Here is a 27,154-nt window from a genome sequence, read left to right as displayed (position 1 = left end):
GCTCCCACTGCTGAAAAAACTCCAGTGCATGTATCAGCATGACCAGGGAAGTATCCCTTAGTATGACTACTATATCCCATAAATACAGTGTGACATTATGCACACGGTCACCAAGACCAACCTCAGGAAAATATGAGTTTCCAGTTTTGGTCCCCCTGGGACCACCACCTTCCACAACTTTGCTACACATCCCACCATTGCTACACAACTTTCGCTCCCAAATGTGTCGAGTCGTTAAAGCCTTTTTATCTTTCCAAGAGTCCGTTAAGATCTCGGACAAAAATGTATTGAATTCTATACTTTATCGTGATTAATAATTTTTCTGTATGGAATTTTTGGATATGCGACCCGTCAGCGCGTAGAGCATCGAATAAGATTTCCAAAGATATATGGATCATCCAAAACGGACACTCAATCAATGAGTTATGATCATTCCGATCTAACTGTGAATAGTGGTGAACAGTAAATGTGCAGAAAAAAATAACGAGGCCAGGCGAATTTTAGGGTCCACTTCAAACGATCATAACTCCTTGTACATAATGATCTGGGTGAGCTACTATATATCAACAGAAAGCTCTGAGAGTTCTCTTTCCAATGAAATTGGTTTCATCCAATTTGTCCATCGGATCAAAAAGTTATGGTCGATCTACTTCAGCCTATCAAAATAGTCCACCAAAGGACAGATTTGACATTATTTGATTTTTAAGAGTATTTTGGTCATTCCCACGCCAATCCATCCGGGTAAACCATGAATTTAAGTCCATTAAGAGCATTCAATAGCTCATTTTTCTCCAAAATTTCCTAAGGATCAAACCCCAACCCTACTACTCCAAATTTCATCCTTCTATGTCTCTTGATTGAACTGTACAAATTTCAAATTGATGTAGGATTCGAGTTGATCATGTTAAGGGATTCGAGAAGCACCCTTTATTTTCATGAATAAAGTTCCGAAGTCGGAAGTTCATATTCATCTTCCATTTTTAGGTATGTGGGGCTTTGAACAAGAATAATTCTTCCATTCTTGTGCCCGTATCTTTAATTTTTATTATGGATTATTATGAATTTGGCAAATGAATTTATTTCTAAGATATCCTACCATGAGATTTTGATTATGTATATATGTAAATTGTTCAAGCTTGCCAATTATGATTATTTAATGGATTCATATGGTTCTGTAAGTTGAATTATGTCTAAATAATTCGATTATGAACTTTATAAAGATTTGAATTGTAAGTTTTGAATCACATGAGTATTTGACTATTTTCGTTCTATGAATTGAGATTTAATATTGGGATTCTTGGTGTTTCTATCAAGAATTGATATATTTTGAATATGTATCCACATTTTAAGTTCAAGAATGAATTATTGGTATTTCCAAGTGTTTTCGAGCCATGTGTCAAATTTTGAGCTTCCTTATGACGATTTGAGTTATTGGGTATATTGATATCGAAGTTGCAATAAGTCTTGGTATTTTTCGGATGGTTTTGATGAGTTAAATTGTTGAAATATTACGTATTGAGTCTTCATATCCTTGTCTAAATGTCGAGTCAGTTATGGTTCAATGCATTGATACCTTGTTGATGTTGAGGAAGATTAAAATGTTTTGAGCTAAAATGTGTTGAGTTAGGAATCCACAAATTGATATGATTTGATAAATGAGAAAGAGATTTGATTCGGTCTTTATGATCGACCCTTGTGATGTTGTGGTGGATTTTCTAACGCGTTCTGAGCTTGTCGGGGAGTAGTACTTAGCACCGAGAGGGAAATTTGGTATTTCCCCAAACTTATATGCCACCGTAGGGTTGTTTGATGATGATATTATTGGCCAGAGAGCCCGATTGTGATTATTGCAGTTTTAAGGTCGTACTCCCTGGCAAAGAGTATGACGCTTCCGCCAACGAGAGTTTCAAACATTGGTATTCCACGTGGCTCACGTGGGGTTGTCAGTTATAGGAAACTCCCGTGTCCATAAGATTAAGTTTCTTGAATTACCGAGTCACTCCAAGATTTGAGTCAAAGAGTTGAGATGTTTATGATGTTTTATGGTCATTTATGATGATTTATAATTACCTATGATGATTTTTGACGATATGATAATTTATGATGATTTAGGATGATTTATCATAATTTATGATTTATAATGATTTACATGGATTACGAGATTTTATCATATGAATTGTTTATTATGAAATTACGAAAAGTATGATTTGATATAACTCAAGCCAAGTGAGTCATCATTGTCTGTATGCATGTTTTCATGAAATTGATTATACTATTTATATTGTTGCATGCACCCCCACATACTCAGAACATTTCAAAGTGCTGACCCACATATTTCCATGGGCTACATTTTTACCAAAATGTAGGTACAAGCTATAGTGCACATATCATGTTCAGCTGGGTCGCAGCTCTCGATCGGCAGGTGATTAGTCCTTTTGATTCAAGGACTTGAGTTGTTCAGATTTGAGGTGTATTGTATTTTTTGTATTCAGTCGTATTGAGTAGGGGTAGTTGGGAGTCATGACCCGGCTATCTTTGGTCAATGCTAGTAGAGGTTGCATAGACAGTTACTAGTAGTCAGTGTATTCAGTTTCAGATTTGTATATATATGAGCAGAATTATGACCGTGTAAATTTACTTTCATGTTGGTCAGACTAAGTTATAGGTTGTTTCCGTATTATTCCTTCTATTTTATGTATTTTATTCAGTTGCTTTGGGTTATGCCAGATGAAGAGTTGGCTTGGGGTCACTTGTGACCTTAAGCACTGTGTGACGTCTCGGGATCCGATTTCGGGGCGTTACAGTATTGAACTAGGCCGAGTAGAGAAAGTTGTTTTAGACTGACTGATAAAAACATATTCTCTAAACTGTTGAATGTACTTATATCCTCAATCTTGATATAAATATTATGATATGTATATATTAGTTACCGTTTTGATTTATTAAAAGGCAAGATTCTTAGATAGGTCAATATTCCTGATAGATTGGATGATAATAATATATATTGGTGAAATAATAAGTTAATTGATGGAATCCATGACTCAGTAAAGAAATTGATGAGACGCCTTTTATGAGAAGCTTATAAGTTTTCATGTGTAAACCCGATCGGTGAATTTAGGAAACCGACATATGAAATAAGTAAAGCATTGCTCTAAAGGAAATTAATCATTATATTAGATTCATCAGTAATTTAATTTATTGATTAGTATCTGTAATCTTAACATGAGAAATTACGTAAGTTCAAAAATGCAACTACGAATTTAGTGGAATGATTTGTAATTTATTAGGGTAAGAATAATTCAACTTAGTATTTTGAATTATTTCCATAATAGGGAGCCTCGGTACAGTGGCCATATTAAACTAAAACTCAAAATCCCATTTTCTCTCATCGACTTTTCTTTGTTCAAGTAAAAACAGACATGTGTTTTTCTTTCCTCCTTGAACTAGGAGAGTATCTCTATGAACATGGATTTCCTAGCCTAAAAATTCAGTTTTCTATTCAATACTTGCCCGCCCAAGTATTGAGATAGTGCGACTGCAAATTTGGGTTCACTGTAGAAGACCGCAGATTCGAAGACAGACTTGCTTCAAGATATCAGCTCACGCTTTAAGATGTATTTCTTGGTTAACTTTATGCACGCTTTGTGTGAACCATGTGTCATGTTTATTGTATGTAATTCACGTAAGAAATATGACTCTGGTATGCTTCCACTGTATATACTATTTTCCAACACATTGCAGCAGAGAAGATAAAAATCAAATAAAAATTGACAGTTGACACAGCTTGGAAACAAATCGGGCAGCAACCTTTTCATAGAGACAATGATGGACTGCATGCACTTAGGCTGTAGAGAAGACTCAGATGTACACCATCCTAATGACACTATTAACTCAACAGTGGTGGTTTGGATATCCTCCAAACAACCAGAAAATATACTCTCAACTTCATGACACCATAAATCTCTAGTATAGCAGGAAATCATCAGAGAAACAATTATTTTGTGATGTGTTGATTCAAATAATTGAACTGCACATTCTTGCCCAATGGGAAACAAGGACATGCTACAAGTTGTACTGAACAGACTTGTGCCAATATCAAAATGAACATTAAGCAAAAGACCCAAAAGAATCATACAATTCCTATATATCCGGGGATGTATTGCCCTCTAATTCCAACAATAACAAAAGAATCAAATTCTACCTTGGGTCTTCAAGAGATTGGAAAGCAGAGGAGTCTACTTTACTACTGTAAACATGGCTATATATTGGAATTGTAGCACCTGAACATACATAACCAATATGCACAATAGAAGGATGCATAAACCACATCCATCTCGTAGCCCACACTCTAATGATGTTATTAGAAGATTTATGCAAACACGACATGGTAGTAATATCCATCAATAATGATCTAACAGTAATTGTGTGACCAACTAAATTCACACCGTCAAACCTATCCCTGGAGCCCATACAGGAGCAATCCGTACCTTTCCAACTAAAACAAGAGAGAATTTACTCTCAAATCTTATGACTACATGTGTACTACTTGGACATGATCCCTTTCAGACATTTTCTTTAGGAAGCAATTAATTACTCTCAAATCTTATGTATACATGTGTACTACTTGGACATGATCCCTCACAGACATTTTCTCAAACAAGTAGGAAGCAATTTTAATTGCCTTAAATTGCACACATTCCAGCCATTCATTACCAGACAAATCAAGCTCTTGAATGTACCGGAGGATGGAAGCATCAAGTTCTACCTGTGGATCGTCAAGCACGTGAAAATTGGAAGGTCGTGTGATCTCAGTTTCATAGTAGTTCAGGCCTTCACTTTCAGGAGACGTAGGATCACTTCTGATACAGATGTGGCACTCGCAATTGATGCAATGTACACAACATCCTGCACTCTCGATACAAATGTAGCACTCACAATCGATGTTGTGGACACAACATCCTGCAATCTCAATATAGATGTGGCACTCACAATCAATGTTACGAACACATTATACATGTTTCTGCAATTTGTAAAATTCCTTATTATTTTGCCCAATTTCACTGATAGTTATTCCCATTCAATTCTAATGGTTCGATCCTCAACAAATTTCAACCTGGTGCCTTCATTCAGGATCATGGTGATACCATAGTCGCAGGAGCAAGGCTCTAATACCAAATGCTATGACCTAGCTTTGTAAAATGCGAATTTAACAGGAAATTAACATAGCAATGAATTTCGGGACCATTTTCTCTTTAGTGAATCGAATTACAAAAAAGTAAATTGCAAGTAACTAACTAAATAAAATTCAAGATAATTACTACGTCGCCATTGTTGAACTTCAGATCTGAACGGAAGAGAAGAGAAGGGATTAGAGGGAATCAAAATAGGAGATGGAAGAGAAAGGAGAGAAAACGTGAAGAGGGGAAGTTAGTTGGGGTACCGGCTTTCTCTTTTAGAATTCTCTCTCCTCCGGAGCTTTTATAAACACTTGAGTTGCCACGTAGACTGATCCGAGCCATCCTCTTCATTACTAATCTTCTGATCTGGACCCTTCGTTTAGTCTATTAACTACCCATAACTAATCACTTCTAAGGGTCATATCAAAACAGCCATTAAATGCTTCCAGCAGAAAAAAGGTCAATTGCTAACAGACACATTAAATAACAGGATTGAATGTGAACCCCATCCACCAGCACAATACTACTACATTTTACTACGGCAAATAATGACTAATCATCTTGGTTACAGAAATATACTCATTCCATCAAACAGAAGAAATAATTCTCCCTTCTACTTTACCAGAGACTAAATCAATCAACTACATCTCAGTCCTAAACTAGCTATCGACTATACAAACCCTCTATAGCTATTTCGCTCATTTTAAGCCTATTTATTCCAATACAAAATAATTTGTATCTCAAAGGATCGTTGAGTTTCTTTCAGTTTCGCATTTCCATAAGGACATAAATGTCTCTTAAACAGAATAAAAGGACTCCAGACAAATATAGGATAGAGAGAAACGTAACAACAACCAAACAGTAATTTTACAAGTAGGAATAGCCTAGATAGGTGTTTCGCTTCAATTATGTTATGTTCCTAAGCTAAGATCTACATTGACTCGGAGAGAGATATGGTACTTCTGAAACTCTATTCAATCTGATTTTAGGTCTACCTTCAACTCTATTATCAGTCTCGTTCGCTGTATTATTGCACCTACATGTTCCTATAAAGGACTAAACAGGACATGACAATCAATTTGACACAGTCAAAGATTAAAATATAAAATATCAAAAAAAGTGTGTTTAAGTTATAATGGTTGTCTGCTAGTCATCACGACCAGTTCAAGGATTTCCTTTTCTTTATAAGTGAAGAGGGTGAGGCTCCTCGCAATGAGGAAGGTCAGTATACAATTGCAAATAATAACTTATTAAATCAGATCAATCCAGCCATTTTTTGAATGCTTAAAATTATATTGCCTGCGAGGCAGACAAGGTTATTACTAAATCTTCATGGTCCTCATCCGTTTGGACAATAAATTCCCGTGTAGTTGAGGTTCCTACTTATGTTTAGTGAAATAACTGCATAGCCGGCCATCCAAATTTTTTACTCATTTAAATCCCAAGGTCTTTCGGAAACAGCCTTTCTACTTCATCAGAGGTAGAGGTATGGACTGCGTACATCTTACCCCCCCAGACCCCACTAGGTGGGAATACACTGGGTTTGTTGTTGTTGTTGTTGTTGTTAAATCCCAAGGTCTACACAGTGCAAATTCAATTGCATTAGCATTCTTTAATGAGCTGAGGAATAGTTCCTATTAGCTTTCAAGAAGACCTTATTGCAAAGATGTGAAGGCAGGGTCCATCTAACTGCATCAACTGTAACGGCAAAGAGTTCATGCAGTCTTTCATTTAGTTCCCTCATCCCACCCTCTCAAGTTACAGAAGGACTAATGAGTGGCGCATATTTTCTTAAAACACTCTCTCTCTTTAAGGTTTTTCCTCTTCCTGCTGGTACAGCATAAATTTACCGTGCGCTGCTGATTGGTAAGAAACAGAGAACCCATAGGTCAAATCAATATTTACATGTTCCGTGCTTGCAACTAAATTGATACATATCCTATCACATGTAAATATGTGAGAAATCCAAGTTCTACCTCTGTAATTCTAATGACAGCCTCATATTCCAGAAAAGTGTGGCAAGCAGAAGACATTATAGCGGCATTATAAAAAACAGAAAATGAACAATACTAAACCAATTCGGAGCTAGACACAATTAGGATCTACAGTCGCAGGAATATTAGGTTTTCAGCATTTTATTCTGCAACTCGGTAGTAAAAATTAGCATGATTTGCAAGTGGTGTTCTTGTGTGTGAAGAGAGAGGGGAGTGAGGGAGATTGAGAGAGGTAAAGAGAAAAAGACAGAGAGTGGGTATATCACCTGTATAAAAAAGGACTCTTGGCAAAAGCTCCAAAGGAAAATATATATTTTAAGCATAGCTCCCCCACTAGGTTTTGCTGCCAAAGTGTGATATATATAATCTTCCATAAAACAAACAATCTGTATTAGAAAAGTAAGATGTTCAAGGTATACAACCATCATGAGGAATTAAATATCATGCTAATCAATAAGATTTGCAACATACCTGAGAGTAGTCCAGACCACTCCTCAGTCAAATCATCTCCATTAGAATCTGCAGTAAATCAAGCATTTGTGTATCTACGGACAAGGTTTGGACCCCATGGGCCTAAGCCTCTACATTATTAAATTGCCAGCAATATTAGCACTCTCCAGATAAATAAAAGTCACGTATAAAAAATTCTTTCAGAACTACTAACCCAGTTCAAACCTCAATCCAGGAAAGGATCCCGGACAGCTACAGGGTGCAGCTTTGAACAAAGAAAAGTCGATACGCAAGCTAAAGTATCAAATATCAAGAATATGAGCAGTACCAACTCTACAAAGTAATTATTCACAGCATCAACATATAAAATGATTTTTCAAAAATCTAGCATATGAAACAACCATCTGTGAAGTCGAATCTTTTTTTGAAAATTGATACTGTAAGTGGAATCGAATCTTTTTTGTCAAATCATTGATAAAACTTGAAAGAAATGGCTCTAGCACTTGGTAACTCTTTAAGTTACAGAAAACCTACAGGATTATGAGAGAGTGAGGCAGAGGGAAAGATTAGCAGCCACAGCTCGTAAGGGTAAACTTTACTTATAGAAAGCATTTTTCAGGACAACTGCAGTCTTTTCTTTACAAATATTTTTAAAACATGAATGCCTCGTGTCACGTAAAATTCAAACGCATAATGAATGGCTTAATTTTAACGATAACTATGATAAATCAAAGAAAGAGAAGTTTAGTCTCTTGATTTCCTATTAACATACTAAAATGAAAAGTTACCCTGATATCCCTACCAAACATCTTTTTAAAGGGAAGAAATAAGAGGTTTGACAGATGCATTCTGAACATGGGATAAATTATGGTGAAAATGCCAAATCAAGACCAAATAATTCAAATAAATGAGACCTTACCTTTCACTCCCTCCCGCAAATTGTTTCTTTATGAAATTGTAAGTTCTACCCTTTTTCCCCTTTGAAACAATATCTTGCATTACTTGGGATATACCAATATAGAGGGTTCCTAAGATATGATATTTTGTTTTCTTTTTTGAATAAGGCAGTTGTTGTTACTTACAGTGTAGTGAATTCATATAGATCATGCCACTAATGTCGGACAGATGCATGATTAAGTGTTTGATGTCTTAAATCAAGGAAAGGTGACAATTCAAATAAGACACAGCAAATCAAGCAGGACAGTAGTAAAGTATAGGTAGTTAAAAAACCAAGAGTTTACTGAAACCATCCGCCAGTATCTTATATGGGTTTTCCCAGGTCCTTTACCATGCATTCCTCGAAAAACATTGAAATCCAGGCAAAGCATTTGCAGTCAACGTACAATATGCTCGCCATATGATCATATCATTGGACGAAGGGGAACAAAGGAGAGATGAATCATAAACAGCAGTAGGCATTAGACTTAAAATGAATTATGCTCGCTGAGTAAAGTAAAAGCTTGCAGTAACCAGAGAGTACAGTGAGATGAACAAATGAGAAAAATCAGATACATGAAAGTGTCAATGTAAATACTTGTATTATGCCTTAACATATGCAAAAACAATGGTCGCAGCATGTTAGACTAGAAGTAGAAGCAAGGCGTTTAGAAAAGCATCTACCTGATAAGTTTCATTGGGGTAAAATTAGTCTCCCACAGATGATTCAAGACAACTCCCTTCCAAGTTGCTCTGAACTGGGTCATCCGCTTGGACATATGTTCAGTCTCAGATGAAAATCCAGCTGGTCCTACCAGAATCAACTGCTGAACATGCTCAGGATGCTACAAGAGAAATATATTGTCAATCAGCAGTAAAATATACATGCCCACATAAATCATAGTATACTAAAAGTGAGAAACCCCATAGTGTAAAGCTAGATTATACAAATATCCTTTCAAAGTTACACGACCAAATAGCCCCTTATTTAAAGTAAAACAACCCTCCATTAAAAGTGGACATTAAACATTTTCTTTAAAGCTATAATTATAGAATTACTCCCCATTAAAGTTAACATTCAACATTTATTTAACAATTAACATGTCACCTCCTACATTTCAACTTTCAAAGGTTTTGGTCTTTTAGTTTTCTTCAGCTATTAAAAGTTGATAGATTCTATTTATGTTAAATTCTTCTCAGTAATTGCCTTAAACAAAAACCTTATAAATTGAACTATGGGAGTAAGCATAACCTTCACCATTGAAAGAAACATTAGAGCTCCAAAATTATCAGGTATGTTCCTTTTTCTATTGATCTATCTAAATGCAGATTTATAATTTACAATGTTAATATTCAAGGAATGATAGGATACTTCCAAATATCACTTCGAATGGGTTGCAACTTTCATTCACTAGCTTATTATTTTCACAAATTTCTGTAATTGTAATATATAATTCCTCATTATGTATAGAAAGCGTATCTTCAGTTTAAAACTCAAGAATGAGATGGGAGGTCTTATAAGGCTTGGGCATTCCTTCTCTCTTTGAGCTAGCGTATGAGTTAGCTCAAGACCTAATTTACATGGTATCAGAATAGGACCCATGTCAGGCAATGTTAGGCCCTCAAAATAAATTTCCCATGCTCCAAATTCCAGCCCAACCCTGGGCGTGAGGTGAGTGTTGAAGAATGAGAAGAAGTCCCACATCGGTTGTTAAAGAGGGGGTGGTCTTATAAGGCTTGGCCAATCCTTCCTCCTTAAGATAGCTTTTGAGGTGTGAGTTAAACCCAACACCTAATTTTACAATCCACTAAAAAGGAAGCACAAACATTCATTTAGTAGTTTATAAATATATAAAAGATAAAAAGATTGCAATTGGACTATATCACTAGGGGATGGTGGAAGGGTAGGTCTGGAGGGAAAAGTTCTGAAATTACATCTTTTAAAGTAGCTTCAGCTTCCATACACGCTATGGAAACAATCACACACAGAAAATGAACGAATGCAACCTACAAGTTATTTGTGTTGACGAGAGAAAGCAAGATATTATGAGAAATTAAATAATGTCAAGAAGGGAAAGAAAGAAGGGGAGAGAAAGGTAAAAACGAAGGCCTGAGCTACATTAGTTTAAGGAATTTACATACATTTATTAATTTTTTCAAGCAGGAATTCATTTGACATATTTGTATGGCCAATACATTGTCCCATTTTTATGAATTTTGTTTAATGAATAAAATGTAAATGGTAAAATTAATATTTCCTATTTTTTAAAACTGGTAACTTTAATATTTCCTACTTTCTAACACTACTTTTATTTTAAATATATATAAGTTCTATAATAATGATGAGGGAAAAACGAGCAACGCATGTTCTCAAAGACTGGTTATATAATAATTTCACAATCCGATGAACTATTAATTTATTTATTCTTTTGACAAGTAGAGTTCTATGAAAATTGATCACCTTGAGAGCATATTTTGCAGCGACATATCCTCCAAAAGAATGCCCAAGCAAAATAAAGCTGCTAAAATTTTTGGCTTTGCACCACTCCTAAAGGGAATCGATAAACCAATCCTCAGTCTTTGCATTAATGTTTTATACAAAAGAGGCGCCTCTTTCAAAACAAGCTTGTACAGTAAATTAGCCGCAGATATGGAATCTTACAAGTGAAAAAAGATACTCCAGTTTGGAATCAACCATAAGACTAACCTTCAGTACTTCTGCATGTGAAGTCGGGCCTGCTTGATCCACCCCAGCTGCATCATACATTAGCCAGTGAGAGAACTACCAGTTTGCACATTTATTTCTTTAGTTTTTTATTCTACATATTAAGCATTGATAGAATATGAATAGGAACAAGAATAGTATACAAAATCCTACTTAGAAAAGAATTGTAACGTAGTGTCTATAAATAGGGTGTCAATGTAATTATGTAGACACACAATTCAATAATAATTTTTCTCCATTCTTTTCTCACATGGTATCAGAGCAGGTTTGGTGAGCAGTCAGTCCCCGTGCTTCAATTTCCGGCGACTGTCAAGTTTAGTTTGAGCCCTCGTCTATTTTACAAGTGTTGTATGCGAAAACCAACACTACCACGAGGTGCAAAACGCCCAAGCCAGCAAACCCCAGTGACCGCATCTCATCTTCGACGATTCACGTGCCATCATGTGCTGCCGGAAGGTTCAGATTTGCGTGTCATGCGCTGGCACGTGCGGTTTATTCCGGCCAGGTCTCTTTTCCAGCTAGGCCGCCACTTCATTACAAGGTTGTACCGATCGTTTTTTCTTGATTCCGACAAGTCTTTAAAGATTCCGATCGCCGGAGCCTAAATTCCAGCGACTTTTTCGGCAGTTTCTTTTTTTTAGTAGCCTCGCTTATTCATTCTGAGGCTGCTCATATGATTATTTTCTGATTCCGAGCAACTTCCGGATATCAAATCTTATATCCGACGATTTTTCTTTGTCCCGGCCAAATTCCAACAATATTTCTTTTTCATGATTAAATCTGAATCTTAATGAGGAGATCAGAAACTCAGATGTCAGAGTTTATGAAGAATCAACGATGGGAAGGTTGATTTGGAAGATCTCGACCTAGGTGTAGTTATTGTAAAAGGTTTGGACATACTCGTGGCATATGCTATTCTCGACCTAAGTGTAGTTATTGTAATAGGCTTGGACATACTAGTGGTATATGCTATTCTTTGCATGGCCGACAACCTAAAAATGCTCATATTGCTTAGTCTAACACCACAGGTGATCAACGGGTATATTTATCTGACAAGGAATATAATGAGTATCTTCAGTATCAAACAAGTAAGCATATATTTCTACCAATAGCCTCAACAGCACAATCTCCTACCTTTGGATCATGGGTTGTGGACTCAGATGCTTCTGACCATATTTTTGGTGACAAATCACTTATATCTGATATTGTTTATTCACAATCTCTTCCTGCTATTACTTTAACTAATGGAATTCGAACAAAGCCAAAAGGAATTGGATAAGCCAAACCCCTTAATTGTAGTATAACCTTTTTTTATGATTCTTTTCTAATGCAGGACTGCAAAATCGGACAGACAATTGGCATAGGACATGAATCACAGGGCCTTTACTATCTTACCTCTTCAAATTCCTTCACAGCATGCTCCGCTATAGATTCTCCCGACCTTATTCACAAACGTTTAGGACATCCGAGTCTATCCAAGATGGTGCCTAGTTTGTCTAGTTTATCCACATTAGATTGTGAGTCGTGTCAACTTGAGAAACACACCCATGCTACATTTTCACGTAGTATTGAGTCACTCAGTTTATTTTCTCATTAGTTCACTCTAGGGCTGCCAACGGACTGGAACGCCAGACTGGTTTAAACGATACCGGAACCAGTACCGGAACTTCCTTACCGTTTTTGCTGTTGGAACTGGTGTTACCGGAACCGGTCTTACCCAAATTTTTTCGTTGTTTGGACCGGATCGACACCGGAGCGATACCGGAATTACCGGAAGAGATGACATAGTGTACAGTAATACAGTTTTTGTTTTACAATTTTAATTTAAATTATCTATATCTTAACTTAATGGCATTAATATATAAGTTTTATATATATAATAATTTATATAATTTATTAATATATCTTAAAAAGTTTAAAATTTTAACATAAAAAATATAAGTTTAAGTTAATATAATATTTTTAATAAGTTTAAGAAGTTAAAAAATTTGCTAACAAACAAAATTATTACAACAAACAAAAGACAAATTTTAAAACAAAATTAGGCGAATAGCCGTTATATTTACTCAAATTTCGTATGTTGTACATTTATTACAAAGATATTAAATCAAAATCTAATCTACGTAGCCACCTTCTAAGAAGGGTTCTGTTTGAATTAAATCTCTATTGTAGAATCTTATTAATATCTAAATTGTTTATAATTTCTTTGGCGTAACTTTTCTATTTCTTCGGTGGATAAATCTTCTGAAATTGGTCTATTTCCTTGTTCCTCCATTGCTTCCATTCCATCATCACTATTTTTCTAAAAAATTTCATCTATTTCGTCTTCAATATGGGGCGGTAATTTGGGGAGCCCAAAATTTCTTCGTTCGACATTGATCCAATCTCTAAATAATACCGAAATCTCCAAACTATCCCTTGCTAACGAATACCGATGATCTCCTATTATAAATCTTCCTGTGCTGAAAGCTTGCTCCGAAGCAACTGAAGAAGCTTGAGTTGATAGCAAATCTGGAACCATCCTTGAAAGTTTTGGAAATTGTCTGATACGGGTCTTCCACCACGATAAAAGTTGTTGTTTTCTAGTTTCATCTCTAATATTTTTCCGATCCTGCTAAAGATACAAATCAAAATCATTACTCCTACAACATTGAAGACCAAGTTCTTCGCCCATCTCGTCATCTAAATCATCATATCTACGTCTAGAAGTAGGATGTTCGATCGGCCCAATATTTTGTTCCATAACTTGATACAAATTATATAAACTCCTAGCCGTAGATACTATGCTAGCACAACAACTTTCAACTGATGGCTTTTCATGACATCCAATTTCTAAATTGTTGTATAATTTTCTAACCAACATCACTGTACCATGTTCTTTATCAAATGGGTTTAATAAATTAGTTGTTAAAAGAATTTGTGGAATAGGAAAATAATATTTTTAAAACTTTTCAATCATAGCTTCACTTTGTTAGGACATATTTTTTTATATTCAGCAAGTACTTTAGAAATAGCAGTAATAGTTACTAAAACAGAAGAAATAGTTGGAGTATATTGAGCAGATATTGTGTTCGTAGCTTGATAAAAAGTTTTCACAAATTTACAAAGTTCTTCTACTTCAGTCCAATCATCTTCATCTAGCATTAAATTAACATCCCTCATTATAAGAATTATAAACTAATTGTATAGGTTTACTATATATAACAGCAACTTCAAACATTTGAAACAAAGTATTCCATCTAGTAGGAATTTCTTTTGAAACTTTTCTATATGGAAGGTCACATTGTTTACATTTACGTTTAAAATCATCCATTACACCCTTTCTTTTATTTTTAAACATATAACTACAAGCAATTCGCACTTTAAGACAACCATTTCCAAACAAATGAATATCATTCTCCTTTGTAGGATTACCAATCTTTTGTGGGATCTTTTCATTGATATGAAGGGACTAAACTGGGTGATGCCACGGAGAGTAACACAGACCCTGAAGATATGGTGTAGTTATGCCAACATCTCTGGAGATAAAGATAGATGGAAAATCATTCCAGCTTGTTTATGGTGGTCAGTGTGGCAAGAAAGAAGCCTTAGATGTTTCTAGAACAAGAGAAACACTATCCAGAAGTTGAAGATGAATTGCTTGGTGTTGTTTCATTTTTGGTGTAATCAGGAGTCTATGGAAGATTTAGAATCTGTTATGAACATTTTAGACTCTTTGTAATTTTAACTATAGGGTTGAAGATCTACATACTCTTTCTCTCTTGTAATTAGGAACCTGTAACAATGTTGTGGCAGGTTTTTTTTTTTTTTTTGGAAATAGAAATACAAGTTGTTACTTTATCAAAAAAAAAAAAAAGATGTCCTATTTTACTAAATTCACACGAAATCCTTAATGTGATACATATATAAATATTTCCACATAAAAAGAACTGAAAGTCAACCCTGATAATCTTTTAAAATGATTAAATTTTCTGCACTTTCAAGTCAGGTAGTGCTTTAAATAGTTTCACTGCAATCTATTCAATTTGAGGGCAACAGCACATTGTGTGCCTACTTAACTAATAAATACAACTTGGCTATAACATCATTGTATCACCCCCATAATAACAACGCAGAGATCTCAATTGAAGCATTAGTGACGCTCGAATCATTCTCATTATTAGTCATTCACTGAAGCATCAATTAAACAAAAAAGAAACTAGCACAAAGCTGATCACCCAAGCTACCAGCAAGATGGAATAAAGGGATTGTTCAACAAGTTATAACTCGAGAGAATACGCAAACCATCAAAACAAAATCTCACTATGATCCACCCAAAAGGGGATCTATTTTAGCTAAGTATTGCTAAAGGGCCAATCCAGTTGCTTAGCAGTACAAGTGAATATTTTCATCTAATGAAGATCTGAATGCTTGGTTAAGAGCATATTGTCCAACTAAATTGACCCAAATGTGCCTAAGTACACATTTTTCTACACAATAAACTATAATTAGAAGACAATTAACTTCCGGTATAATAATAATTGTATCGAATTTTAATTCTTCGCTCTTGGCGCATATTTAGCTCACTTAGCTAACGTGTGCATCCATGGCGAGAAGAGGGCGAGGCCGACCTTGGAAGGAGGATATTGAAGCTAGGAAACTTATTGCGACTAAGGAAGACAGTAATGAAGCTCAATTGGAGGAATAACTGCAGGCAGAGGAAGTTTTGGATGAAAGCAATGAAACAGTGACAATCTCACAAGTGCGTGATGAACCTGTAACTCTGATGCAACAAAGCGATAAGGGAAAGCATGCTATGATTGTTGAAACTAGGAAGGAAGCTCAAGTCATGCTCCGACTATCGCGACAAAAAGCCCTACAGCTGATGTACCTCAGATGAACCAGAGGAAGGGGGCAAAAAATGATACAAATTGGGCAGGGCTATTTTCACAAAATTGAAATGCTGCAAACGGTATGGCTCTTACTTATGTAGCTCCTTTGGTGATTAATGGGAAACAACTGTTACGTTGGAGGAGGAGGGGATTGAGGATTGTACGAAGGAATGGAATAATGTCCTAATTCTATACACTATGGGAGGTTCCTAGTCTGTGTATTTGAAGTCTTATATAGCACGTACCTGGAATAACGCAACCATGCCAGAGCTGTTTTATCATGAAGAAGTTTTTTACATTGTTAAATTTAGAACTGCTCAGGATAGGGGTGGCATACTGTCCTCTGGGCCATACACCATGACTGGTATGCCATTGCTGTTGAAGAAATGGACCTCTGCGTTTGATTTTCAGACAGAATTCCCTAGCACAACTCTTTGTGGATTAGATTATATAACCTTCCTCTAAACTGCTGGGTCCTAAACTATTGAGAAAGATAGCTTGCAGATTGGGAGGAGCTCTATTTACTGATGGATGTCTTATGTGAGGGTGTTCGTTGACATGAACATTACTCAAGCATTGCCTAAAGAGATTGAGATAGTTGAGCCAAATGGTAGGGCGTTTATACAGCCTATTAGCTATGACTGGAAGCCGTTGTTTTGCCCCACATGTTCAATGTATGGACAGGTCTGTCGAGAGAGAAGAGAGAAAAGCACCTACTTCTAAGTAAGAGCCTGCACGACCAGTGGAGCAACAACAAAGGAGGAAGCATGAGAATCAAGGGGATAAGAGACTAGTTCAAAAACAGATGAGACAAGGCATGCCAGAGACTGGAAAGATCATACCACCTGTGCAACAGTCAGCTCCACCTTATCCTGTTATACAACTCCGGGTAATTCAGGGACTACAAGTCCTAAGAATGATGAAGGCACTAGTAGAGCTCTCACTCCTAGTAATGGGATGGGGAGTATGTATTTTGCAGGGTTAAGTCATGCAAAGTTCTGTAAGGGGACAAAGAGGACCTGTAATGAAGATTGAACTCTTTTCTACCTTGTCAATGGAAGGTATGGAAGCTAAGGACATGGGAAGACCTCCTGAGAGGGGACAAAATTAACTTCTCAATGAAATAGTTGTTTTGGAATGTGTGAGGGCTAATAAACCTCTTAAACAAAGGGAAATGGGAGAATATCTTAGAAGGCATCGTATTTGCTTGCCTAGACTAGTAGAAACAAAAATAAAGCACCACAAATTTCATGAAGGCATAGCTAGGCGTGCAAAAGGCTGGGCATACATAAATAATTATACTACAACTAATACAACAACATACCAAGTGGATTCCCACGAGGTGGGGTCTGTGGGGTAAAGTGTACGCAATCCATACCACTACCTCAGATGAAGTAGACAGGCTATTTCCGATAGACCCCCGACTCAGGACAAATAACACTATAACAAACATAAAAACAAACAACAACAGAATGGGATAAGACACCACTAGATAAAATAAGAAACAAGACATCCGCAGATAATACTATAAACTATCTATCCGAAATCACAAACATCGCCAGAACGCCACGAACAAGACAAATGCATAACACTACAACTACAGGCACAGCTACACACAAAGCACTTCTTCCTACTAGTGAGGACGCACTCCTACCCACTAACCCTCTACCCTAATCCGCATCTCCCACACATTCCTATCAAGGGTCATGTCCTCCGTAAGCTGAAATTGTTCCAGTCATGTCTAATCACCTCCCTCCAATATTTCTTCGGCCTATCTCTACCCCATTTGAAGCCATCCATAGACAACCTTTCACACCTCTGAACTGGGGCATCCGTGCACCTAAACAATCTAACGTCACTTTCCACATCTTGTCTTCCACCGAAGTCACTCCCACTCTCTCTCGAATAATCTCATTTCTAACCCTATCACTCCTCGTATGTCCACATATCCATCTCAACATCCTCATCTCCGCCACTTTCAACTTTTGAATGTGGGAGTTCTTGACTGACCAAAACTCTGCTCCATACAATATAGCCGGTCAGACTGCCACTTTGTGGAACTTGCTTTTACGCTTAGGAGGCACCTTCTTATCACACAGAACACTCAAAAAAACGAGCCTCCATTTCAACCACCATGCACCAATACACCCAAGATACTTGAAACTATATCTCTTCCGAATGGCCTGGACATCCAGCTTCACTACCACGTCAACCTCATGCATCAAATCACTGAACTTGCACTCCAAGTACTCTGTCTTGGTACTGCTCAACCTAAACCTTTTAGGACTCTAGGGTCTGTCTCCAAACTTCCAACTTATCATTAACTCCTCCCCGAGTCTCGTCAATTAGCACTACGTCCTCACAACTAATGATGCAAGGATTTGGGTTTTACGGAAGGAGGCCGAAGTTTGTGTCATTCAACAGGTTATACATCACCAATTTATACACCGTTTGGTACAAGATAAGAAACCAGATTTTAAACATGTTAAGACTGTAGTATATGGAAGCAACAGCTTGGAGGAAAGAAAGAAGTTATAGGAGGGTCTAAATCACATTGGAGGTGGTATTACTATGCCTTGGTGTATATGTGGAGACTTTAATTTTGTACTCGGTAGTAAAGATCAAAAGGGAGGGCAGCCACTATATGATAATGAAACTAGAGATTTTAAAGTAGTAATGGACAATTTGAATCTGATGGATATGAAGGCAATGGGAAGGCATTTTACATGGACCAATAAGCATGTATGAAGCAAAATAGATAGAGCTTTATGTAATGACGTGTGGATGCTGCAGTATGGAGGGATTACAGCTCAATTTTGTGAAAACTATTTCTCAGATCATTCCCCTATTCAGATTGAGATCATATCTGATGGAGCTTCTACTAGTAAGTCAATTAGGTTAATTCATGTTCTTGCAGATGCTGATGGTTTTATGCAAACAGTGGAGCACCAATGGAGTGCTATAATACATGGTACCTGCATGTTCAGACTGTGGAAGAAGCTGCAATTAAGGAGCCACTGAAAAGGTTAAAAAATGCATATATAGGAAGCTTGGAGAGGAGGACTGAGAATTCTAGAGTGTGTGTGATTGCTGCTCAAAATCTTTTACACACATTAACCCTGAATTGATGGACAAAGAAGCTGAAGCTAGTCAACAGCTCCATAAATGGTAGGGTATACAGGAGAAAGTCCTAAAATAGAAGTCTAAGGCTCATTGGATTGAGGCAGGTGACACTAATAACAATTATTTCTTCAAATGTTTAAAGGCCAAAGATAGTGCCAATGCTATTTCTTTATTGAAAGACAACAGTAGAAAGTTGTTGCATAAAACTCAAGAGATTGAAGAAGAGGTGATGTCTTTCTACAAAAGTCTATTGGGTTCTGCAACTGATGCTATACCAGCAATAGATATACCTAGTATGAGGTTGGGACCAAGACTTACTTTGAAGTAGTAGAGGGATATGTGTAGAGGGGTCACTATGCAGGAAGTACATGAGGCATTATTCAGTATTGATAGTACCAAAACCTCTGGAATAGATGGGTCCTCAGCCTATTTCTTTTAAAAAAACTTGGAGGACTGTTCAGGTAGATGTCAATAGAGTTGTGCAGGAATTCTTTGATAAGACTACCATCTTAAGTGTTGCTAATCCAGTAGTTATTACTTAGGTTCCTAATAACTCAAAACCTGAGACTATCAGAGAGTACAGGCCTATAGCTTGTTGTACTATCATCTACAAAGTCATTTCAAAGGAAATCACAGGGAGAATTCAAGGTGTTTTGAATGGTATTGTGGGGCAGTGTTAATAAGCTGTTGTCTCAAATAACATCTTAATCAGCCATAAGTTGGTTAAAGGATACACTGGAAAGAAAATATCCCCTAGATGTATGATCAAGGTAGATTTGCAAAAGTCTTATGATAGTGTAGAATGGGCATGTGTTGAAAAAAATCTTAAGGAGTTGGGGTTTCCTCTACGGATGGATCTCTTGGATTATGACCTACATCATATTGTAAGTTATACCTTCCTTGTAAATGGAACACTTACAGATACATTTCAGGCTAAAAAGGGCCTTAGACAAAGGGATCTTATGTCCCCTTATATATTTGTCCTTGTCCTACTCATAGAGTATCTCAATAGATGTATGGCTGGTTTACAACGGGAACATGACTTCAACTACAATCCTAGATGCTATAAAATGAAGTTGACTCATTTGTGTTTTGTTGATGACCTACGTATGCTCACTAGAGGTGTTTTGACTTCCGACTTGCTCTTGAAAAGGAAGTTTGACATGTTTTCTACAACTACAGGACTACAAGCTAATATGAGAAAGAGTTAAGTTTATTTTGGTGGAGTGAAATTACATGTGCAGACCGACATCTTGAATGCTTTAGGATATGAGAGAGATGAGTTGCCTTTTAAGTACTTAGTCATTCCATTATCTACTAAAAGGCTCGTTGTCCCACAATGTCAACCTCTGGTGGAAAAGATCACTACAAGAATTACAAATTGGATGGCCAAATGTCTTACATATGCTAATCGACTCTTAACTTATCAGATTTGTGTTGTTTGGTGTCCAAACCTGCTGGTCATAGTTATTCTTGAAGCCTCACATGAAGAAATATAAGAGAAAAATATTATTGAATTGTTGTAATTACATTATTACATTGAGGCCCTATTTACAGACAATACACTCCAATCCTTTTCCTAATAGGACATTACATTACAATCCTCTTCCAAGTAGAATTTTATATGCTATTCCTATTCCTACTCATATTCTAACACTCCCCCTCAAGCTGGTGCATAGAAGGCATATGTACCAATCTTGTTATGGATGTAACTAATATGAGAATCGGTGAGGGATTTGGTGAAGATATCTGCAAGAAAACTGATAAGGACTGCTTTGGACGTCTGGGAGACCTCAATTGAAACGGAACAAACTGAAAAAATGATCTGAAAAGTAGTAAATATTGTCGTAAAGTCGATGTGTCGCTGGAAATTGCCGAAAACTGATATAAAATATACGGGTCATCTCGAAATCAAGAGACGAGTAGATCTTGAACATGAAAGTCACCGAAAACTTAGTCGAAACACGCTCACACGCCGGATTATTAGATTTGATGGCTGAAAAGTGACTACAATCTGAGCAAAAAAAAGTATATGGGTAGGGTGGGAATGATGACACGACCCAACTGAAAAAGAGAAATATGTGTAGGGTTGGAATGATGGCACGACCCTATTGAGAAATAAAAATTATATGAGTAGGGTCGGAATGACAGCACGATTCTACTAGAAAAGAGAAATTATATGGGCAGGGTCGGATGATGGCACGACCCTACTGAAAAAAATCTGAGGAGTTACCGAAAAGACGTACGGAACTATGTAAATTAAATCTAAGGAGTCACCAGAAAGATGCATGATGCTATGCAACTCAGATATGAGACAGTAGTCCGAAAAGATACACGGTGCTACGTAAATCAAATATGAGAAAATAGTCACCGAAAAGAAGTACGGTGCTAAGAAAAATAGATATGAAAAAGTAGTCACCGGACAGATGCATGGTGCTACGCAAAGATATGAGAAAATAGTCACTAAAAAAATGCACAGTGAGTCAGTGACCCAACTTTTGCTAACATAATCATTGGCCAGACGGGAGACATATATGGATTATAGCCGCCGCCGGCAGCGGGAACTCTTTGATTCTTTACCAAGATCATGGAAGCTCAGATACCATGTTAAAGAAATGGACCTTGGGCCTAACTCAACCTCAAAATCTAGCTCATGAGGGGAGTATTGCCCAAGACCATATAAGGAGACCAAGGACCCTTTAACCCACCGATGTGGGACTCCAAAACCCCCCACACGCCCAGGGATGAACATCTGGAGCGTGGAAAATATAAGACGGGGGGCCCAACATCAAAAACAATGAACTGGGTGGGCCTGGCTTTGATACTATGTGAGAAATAATGGAGAAAAATATTATTGAATTGTTGTAACTACATTATTACATTGAGGCCCTATTTATAGACAATACATTCCAATCCTTTTCCTACTCATATTCTAACACCTAAGAAAGTGATTAAACCGGGGCCACTTGTAGAAGTTACTTATGGTCAGGAGAAGTTGGTATAACTAAGAAGCTGCTATAACTAAGAGAGCCTTAGTGGCATGGGAGAAGGTTTGCCAAGGGGTGCTGGGAGGTTAAACACTCAACTTGCAATTATGGAGCACTGCTACTATCTGTAAGTTGCTATGGGCTTTAAGCCAGCAGAAGGAAAAGATGTGGATTGATTGGGTACATCACTACTATATAAGGGCAGGATGTTGTAACCATGAAGATCCCAAGGCAGGCTTCTTGGATGATAAGGAAGTTAATTACAATGAGGAAACATTGCCAAGACTCTTTAGCTCCTAAAACAAGGAAAACTTCAAATAGCAAAGGCTTATAAACAGCTGAGAGGTGATGTTGAAAATGTTGCCTGGAGGAGTGTCTATTGCCATAACATTATCGAGTCTAAGCAAGTGTTTATACTATGGCTATGCATGCATAATAGAATTAGGACAAAAGATATGCATCGAGTTGGGTATGATTCCAAGGTTTCATGCCCTAGAACTATGTGCCACCATAGGATTGAGAGTTGTGGGCCCGAGGCTGAGATAGTGATCACTAAAGTTGAGGCTCTATTCCGATGGCAAGGGTAGAATAGCTCTGCCCAACGTGGGAGAGACGTTGAACTCCATGTAGCTCACATGGTTTATGTCGGCTAGAAGAAACTCTCAAGTGTCCCGAGTCCAAAAGAGTCCCAGAGTTCCCAAGTCTTAAAGTTCCTAAAGTTCTAAGTCCTTAAGTTTTAAAGAAGTTCTACTCTCCTCAAGATAAAAGCATGAGTCATGAAAGTATTGTTTAAAGTTTCCTTTAGCCTACAAGTTTTGAGAATAAGAGGAGAATACAGATTTTAGAATAAAGTGTAATGACTCACGAGATTTATATTACATGCTTCCATATTCATGATTGATGAGATTCAGATTTTAGTTTTTATTCAAGCTGTGTGAGTCATCTTTAATGGCATGCATGATTTCTATAAAGATTGATGATATTATTTAACTATTGCATACACCCCCATATACTTAGTACATCCTTAAAGTACTAATCCACATATACGTCTGTGTGTTACATTGTCTCATAATATAGGTACAAGTTGTAGCACATACACCATATTCAGTCAGTTCGAAGCTTCTAGTCAGCAGGTGATGAGTCCATTTGATTCAAGGGCTCGAGTCAGTTATACAGGTAAGAAGTATTGTATTTTCTTTATTCAGTAGTATTGAGTTTTGCTAGTTAGGAGTCATGACCTGGCTACAGCTACCTATAGTCAGTAATAGCAGAGGCTTCATAGACAGTTAGTAGTGTTAATGTGTTTAATTTTCATTTTGTTTGTAATAGCAGAGTTGTAATCTTATAAAATCAGATTTGTATTGATCCAATTCAGAAAAGTTTTTTTATGTTTTTGCTAATTTTGTTTAGATGTATGTATTTTATTGCTTGTAAGTATGCCAGTAGAAGGGTTAGCTTGGGATCACTTGTGACCTTAAGCACCGTATGACATCTAGGGAAGCATTTTCGGGGCGTTACAAACTTGGTATTAGAGCTAGGTTTCAAGAGTCCTAGGGTGTCTGTCAAGTCGTGTCTAGTATAGTCTTATGGAATGGTACGGAGACGTCTATAATTTTCTTCGAGAGGCTACAAGGCATTTAGGAAATGTCTCCATTCTTTTAAGTCTCAGATCATGCTAGAGAAAGGTTCTCTAAGAAGCTTATACAGATTCTTATCCTACTCTATTTAGGCTATCTCTGCCTTATTTTTTGGATATAAAAAATTGTCAAGCTTAAATCTTTACAGATAGTACTTTCTCAAACAGTCTCCATAGATAGTTATGGGATTGTAGGCGAGCTAGAAAGTATCCCATCAGTGCTTTTGAGTTCCAAAGATCACTTTATTTATGTTCATAAAAGTCGTGCACTAAGCCCAAGTCATAGGTGATTTCAGATTCCTTCTCAGAATCCATAATGTAAATCTATACTTCCCTATCCATGTATTATTCTTAAGACAGCATGATCAGCAAGTTCTAGTTCCTCCCCTGATAATGCTCTCAGACTTGCTAGCAAGAAGTTTTCAGAAGTCTCGCAAAGCAGTTTCAGAGAAGCCTTCTAATATGTTATAAGCCCCTCAAGTTTAAAGTTATGCCTTCATTCTTATGAGTCAATAAGTTAAGATAGAGTAAGATGTGTATTCTTAGATCATTGAATATTATGTGTTAAGTTTCCATCCCTTGTAATCTTTTTATCATTGTGTTGGTTAAAACTAAAAGTCTAGTGAAGCTGTGTGGGACTCTTTCTATTCACTAGCATAGTTGCCTTGTTATTCATCTCATTTTCTTGTTCAAAACACAAGAATCAAAGTCTAGTGAAGCCGTGTGAGGCCTATTTTGATTCATTAGCAACTTGTTGTTCGCCTTGCTGTTCTTGTGTTGGTTGGAACTGGGGGTTTAGAGGTGTATTGACAAGAAGGGTGGTAAGTGCGATTTATTGAATATATATATATAGCTGAATCTTTTTGCATATGATTGAGTTAGTAATGAAGTGGTATATCCTTGTGTTAGTTTAGTAAAAGGTAGAGAAGGAGTTATTAGTTAAGGTGAATTGTTGTTTTCTTAAAGTATGAAAAGAGTTGTTGACGGTTATTATTGTGCAAGAAAAGTATAGGTTATTGATGAAGGTTCTTGGTGGATGAGCGTTGTTAATTTAGGCTTCTTTGAGATTGCAAGAGGGAATTTAGTTGAAACTTATAGAGCTATGAACTAAGTTTAGTTGCATAAAAAGGGTAGATAGTAATGATGTGTAGAAGGAGGATGTGTTGATGGATTGTAAATAAGATAGACCATATGATTATTGATCAATTATTCTGGTTATGAGATTCTAGTGGGCTAGTGTTTCTTGATGCTTTGTTTTATGGGTTCCAAGTGAGAATAGTATATGAGGTTTTGTTGTTAATCATGCCTAGCACTAGACACTAAGTTTGAATAGTAGATGATCATCAAGGTGGAAATAATGATTGCTTGGTTAGTGATTCTAGCTATATGGAGGTGAACTAATAGGCTTGAAATAGTGAATGCAAGAATGTAAGTTTACTAATTTGAGATTAAGTATGATGTTGTATGAATGATGTAGAAGTATTCCCAAGGTAATATAGGCTGCATTATTTTTGAGTATTATGACATGTAGTGTGTGGCTAGTAGTACCATTGAGTTGCTAGGTGGAGAAAGACTAGTTAGATGGTATATGGTGTTCTAAATGGCCAAGTTAAGGAGTTTTGATAGATAGTGTTAAGCCTTTTATTATGGTCTTGATTCTCATGGTCTAGAGAGATAAGTTTGGAGATGCGATATTGGTAGGCTATGACGAAAGTAGTATGGTTCATTAAGGGTTGAAGATATCCGTGTTAAGTGTTGGAACCTAAGTTGAGTTTTTTAAAGATTGAGCTAATAGAAAGTAGAGTTGAAGAACTAGTTTGTGTGAACTCATAGTATGGTGATACTCCTGAAGATTCTAAGTTAGTAAGTTTTTAATTTATTTGATGATGAATATTGGGGACATAGAAAGATAGAGTTGTATCATAGAATGAAGTATTAGCAGTGAGTTTTACACTTTAAGGTGTAGACTTTCAGGGTAAATTTATTATTTGTGGGTATTATTATGCCCTAGACTCTAGAGTAAAAGGGGTACAGTTTAGATTAGAGTTATTAAAGGGTTCCATAGACTTAGAATGTCATCTTTGATCTGAGGGGAAGATGGTAGAGTGAAGAACCAAACCAAGTTTTGAGAGTTAGATTGTGTTATATGTCAATAAGAGTTGCGATGAGATACTGATCCTTTCTTCCACTAGAGTATTCCTTGGATTTCAATATTTATCACATCAGATTCATGTCATACGTGATAGATCTATGCCAAAGGCCAATGCTTATACACTTCATGTGTACTCAAATCCATTATTGGTTTCTAGTAAGTAAGTAACAGCTTCAGTCTACGATTCGAGTCATTCCTCAGAAATCTATGAACTCGAATCTTATGTTGAACCACTCATGATAAGTATGAACTCATGTTACAGAGTATGAAAATTCTTAAAAATTCATGATCGTAGTGAAATCCAGTTTATATCATGTATGCCCTTAGTTTAGATCTCTTTAATGAATCTATACCTTCTATTCCTCAGGCCACAGTTAAGTGTTAAAGTTATGTATAGTATTCTTTCGTGCTTTAGGTCCTTATGTGTTAGCCCTTCTGTGACCTCTTCCTACATTAAGATAGTGATGATGAACAGTTATTTAGATGGGAGAGAGTAAATATTTATTGTTGAGAAAAGATCGTCGTATGCCCATTTTAGCTAAGGCTATAAGTGTGAAGTAAGATTGAGGCCAAGTCTTTAACACATGTTGTGGTTAGTTGAAATTTATGTGTATGTTGTTAAGAATAATGCAAGAATATTGTTGTTGATAGAGGTTTAGAGACTAGGAGGAGCAAGCCTTTATGGGTGTTTGCCTTGAAGTTCATACATGGTTATAATGATAGGATTGAATGTCGTGTTGGCATATAAGTGTAGGAATACAATAAACGCTAGTGAATTCATAGTAAGAGTTTAGAGTTAGACATTGAAGTGATAAGAAGAATCATCTTAGAGAGTAAAAGTTGTGCAAATGCTTGGGGTATTGAATTCATGGTTCATACTAGTGTTATAATGTTATGTGTAGTAAGTTGTGATTCAAGTTAGGCTTGAACATGATGAGAGAATTTAGTTCAGATCAGACATTAGTATATGAAGTTATATGAACCCATGTGAGCATGGTATTAAAGAGGAGAAAGTGTAGTTGAAAAGAGTATTTGAGATGTGTTTCTAAGGTTGAAAAACTAGCAGTTGCATTGTCTAAGGCCTAGAAATTCTAAACTAGTTT

The 27,154-nt window shown here is 36.6% G+C and overlaps 1 long non-coding RNA gene across 3 annotated transcripts; it reads right to left on the bottom strand.

The window, feature by feature from the left end:
* Window positions 1-3,784: 3,784 nt before the first annotated feature.
* LOC107876574 lies at window positions 3,785-11,127 on the bottom strand. 3 transcript variants are annotated; one of them, XR_007042868.1, is made up of 3 exons: window positions 11,019-11,127; window positions 7,643-9,402; window positions 3,785-7,557 (listed from the first exon to the last, which is right to left on the bottom strand). It is a non-coding gene; the product is annotated as an uncharacterized LOC107876574 (long non-coding RNA). The 3 variants fall into 3 exon arrangements; XR_007042866.1 differs by lacking the exon at window positions 11,019-11,127 and adding an exon at window positions 10,493-10,647; XR_007042867.1 differs by lacking the exon at window positions 11,019-11,127 and adding an exon at window positions 10,493-10,647 and having other exon boundaries at window positions 3,785-7,538.
* Between the last annotated feature and the right edge of the window lie 16,027 nt (window positions 11,128-27,154).

Source organism: Capsicum annuum, chromosome 7 (assembly GCF_002878395.1).
Source record: "Capsicum annuum cultivar UCD-10X-F1 chromosome 7, UCD10Xv1.1, whole genome shotgun sequence".
Classification (NCBI taxonomy): domain Eukaryota; kingdom Viridiplantae; phylum Streptophyta; class Magnoliopsida; order Solanales; family Solanaceae; genus Capsicum; species Capsicum annuum.
The sequence above is the reverse complement of the archived record's forward strand: the minus strand, read 5'-3'. Positions and strand labels throughout refer to the sequence as shown.